Source organism: Mus pahari, chromosome 7 (genome assembly GCF_900095145.1).
Source record: "Mus pahari chromosome 7, PAHARI_EIJ_v1.1, whole genome shotgun sequence".
In the NCBI taxonomy this organism is placed as follows: domain Eukaryota; kingdom Metazoa; phylum Chordata; class Mammalia; order Rodentia; family Muridae; genus Mus; species Mus pahari.
The window spans coordinates 63,545,768-63,549,388 of NC_034596.1; positions in this window are offsets into that span (position 1 = coordinate 63,545,768).

Below are 3,621 nucleotides of genomic sequence, written 5' to 3' on the forward strand. Positions count from 1 at the left end.
TGTGTGTGTGTGTGTGTGGTGTGTATGTGTGTGGGGGGTGGGTATGTGTGTTTGTGTGTGGGGGTGTGTGGGGGTGTGTGTGTTTAAACTCAGGTTGTCAAACATTTCTTGTGCCATAATTGCGTTTACAGATGTGTACCATAAGCTTTGATTCAACACTAGGAGAAAGGTCAGCCTGAGGAAAAAAAATGCAAAAAAAGGGCTTGTTTATGTAAACCAGTGGATTTCTAATTCTATAGTTCTTTCTAGGGTGTGAGCTGCAGATTTGGTGGAGGATGGTCTCTTATGAACTCTGGTTGTTGATGAATGAGGGCTTCCTGCAGTGTCATCAGCAGCTGAGTGGGTGGCTGCTTCTTCACAGTGCATCCTAACATTTCTTCTGGGCACAGCATAGCAGGACAGGGGCAGGGACATCTTCCAAAACACAGTGGTAAATGGTATCAGAATAAGGAGTTTACTGCACTATTCCAAAAGCTTGCAAGTTTCAAAGTAATCCACATCTTAGAGTGTTTCATTAGAACCTTCTTAATTCAATTTCACTTCCCATTCAACAAGTCCTGCTAGAAAGATGCAACATAGGTCAGTGATGCTGTTTAAATTCATTGAAATCTCAGACTTAAGCATCTAATGGCCTTGGAGCATAATTTTATCTCTAGGAAATTCTTCTTCAGTCAAAGAAATACACTTTAAGACATAATACCTAATTTTGATCAATCCTGAAGCCAAACATGCATATCCAAGAACTAAATAGAACAGCTAGTGAGTGAAAAAGATCATAACCAAGGCATCACAAGGGAGAATGGGCCAAAGGAAACTCCAGCCAAGATTGTTTGGGTTTGGAAGCAATCAGGGCAGACAAAGAGCAGAAGGCACTGGAATTTGAATTTAGAGGAGGGTGACCTATAGGAAGACCAGCAGTCTCAACTAACCTGGACCTCTGAGGTTGCTCAGATACTGAACCACCAACCAGGCAGCCAACACCAGCTGATATGAGGCCCCCAATACATACACAGCAGAGGACTGCCATGTCATGACTAAGTGAGAGAAGATGCACCTAACCCCTAAGAGACTTGAGGCCCCAAGGAGTGGGGGCGTCTGGTGTGGTGGGGGTGGAGAGTTGGGGGGATGAGGGCACCCTCTTGGAGGCTGAGTGTGGAGGAGGTATGGAATGTGGAACAGTCAAAGGGCAGACCAGAAGGGGGATAAAAACTGGACTGTAAAATCATGATTAAAGAATAAATTATTAATAATAATAATAAGCTGAGACAGGAGCAAGCTCTTAGAACTTGATTTAAAAATCACATCATGATGGGTTATGACATCACACTCAGTTTCTTATCTGAAGCTAGGCTAATTAATGAACTCCTTCAGAAAAGAATCCATATCCCCATTACTAACTCCAGACATTTTTAAATTTACTTTTTACATTCCATAGTCCATTTACCACGCCCCCATTAACCCTCCAACTGCTCCCACACCTCCTCCCTACCACACCCTGTCTCCACATGGATAACCCTTCTCCCCACCCCACCTAACCTCTAAAATCCCTGGGCCCTTCAGTCTCTAGAGGGTTAGGTGCATTATCTCTGAATGAACACAGACCCAGAAGTCCTCTACTGTATGTTTGTTGGGGGCCTCATATCAGCTGCTGTATGCTGTCTATTTGGTGGTCCAGTGTTTGAGAGATATCTGGGGTCCAGATTAATTGAGACTGCTGGTCTTCCTACAGGATTGCCCTTCTCCTCAGCTTGTTTCAGCCTTCCCTAATTCAACAATAGGGGTCAGCTGCTTCTGTCCATTGGCTGGGTGAATATACCTGCATCTGACTCTTTCAGCTTCTTGTTGGGTATTTCAGAGGGCAGTCATGCTAGGTCCACAGCCTCAGTAATAGTGTCAGGCCTTGGGACATCTCCTAGATCCCACTTTGGGCCTGTTGCTGGACCTTCTTTTCCTCAGGCTCCTCTCCATTTCCTTCCCTGTAATTCTTTCAGACAGGAACAATTATGTGTCAGAGATGTGACTATGAGATGGGAACCTCATCCCTCACTTGATGTCCTATCTTCCTGCTGGAGGTGGACTCTGTAAGTTCCCTGTCCCTACTGTTGGACAAGATTCCTCCCTTTGAGTCCTGAGAGTCCCTGCAACCTCCTATTCCCAGAGGTTGCCTGTTTACATTCTTTCTGCTGGCCCTCAGGGCTTCATTCCTTTTCCCTCACCTAATACCAGATCAGGTTTCCATCTCTCCCTGCCATTCTCCCTCCTCCACTTTCCCTCCCATTTGAAATTGCTTTTTTTTTTTTCTCCCAAGTGGGACTTGAGGCATCCTTGCTTAGGCACTTGAGTTTTGCAGGCAAATGGATAGAACTAGAAAATATCATCCTGAGTGAGATAACTCAGACCCAAAAGGACATGCATGGTATGTACTCACTAATAAGTGGATGTTAGCCAAAAACAAAACAAAACAAAACAACAAAAACCTATACAGAATTCCCAAGATACAGTCCACAGAACTCAACTCCAGACATTTATGACAATTTAGGCTCCAAGAAAAAAATCTGAAAAGAGTGATCAATTCATGTCCTCTTAGCCAATATGATTTAAATTTTGGCTTTGATCCTACTCAGCAAAGCAAATTATGACTGACTCCAAGTTTGGTTCAGGCAGGAAACTATCTATGAATTTTTATCCATTTTAAATATTTAACTATTCTTTTTTCTGTTACCTCCAATTTCATTGCATTTCTCATTATATAGCAATCAGGAAAAATATTGAAAATAAGATTAATACTTTAGGGAGTCTTTATATTCATTTGCCTTATATATAATAGTCTTAAAAGTGCACATGATACACTATTATCCATATTCTCCTCACCATATTCCTTGTTAAACATGCCACACTGCATTATCATTTTTACTATTAACAAAGATGAAACATTGTTTTAATTCAGTCAGAAAAGAAAAGTCTAATGACTACAGACAACCACATTATACATTCTTATTTATGCCTCAATTTTTGATTATCCTAAAAGAAGGAAAACATATTTATGAACTTAAAGTTTAACTCTATATGAAACTTTTAATAGATGGAAAATCCATTTGTTAATAGTCATCACTAGAAAGATTATATATGGACTTTGTCTGATATATATATATATATATATATATATATATATATATATATATGTCTAAATAATTGAGTTTTATAGCTAGTAGTTTTACTCCTTCTCTGCTCTAGTTCAAGAAAATGGTAACATTTTATTCAAATTAAGATATACATAACTAAGGCAGATTATATAGTGACAAGATCCTGTAACTCCCCATTATTGTTGGGAACTTCTACTGAGCACTTCAAATTCCAGACATAGACACAGATCATTATTATACAAAATCATCCTGTCAGAGAACAGCACAACAAAGCTTCCTGCTCTCAAGTCTCCTCTAATAATTTCCCCAACCACGCCCCACTTCCCACAGCCTCTACCAATTCTACTCTCCACTTCTATAAGATCAACTCTTGACAATTACCTGTATGGATGGAATTGTATGGTCTCTCTCTCTCTCTCTCTCTCTCTCTCTCTCTCTCTCTGTGTGTGTGTGTGTGTGTGTGTGTGTGTGTGTGTGT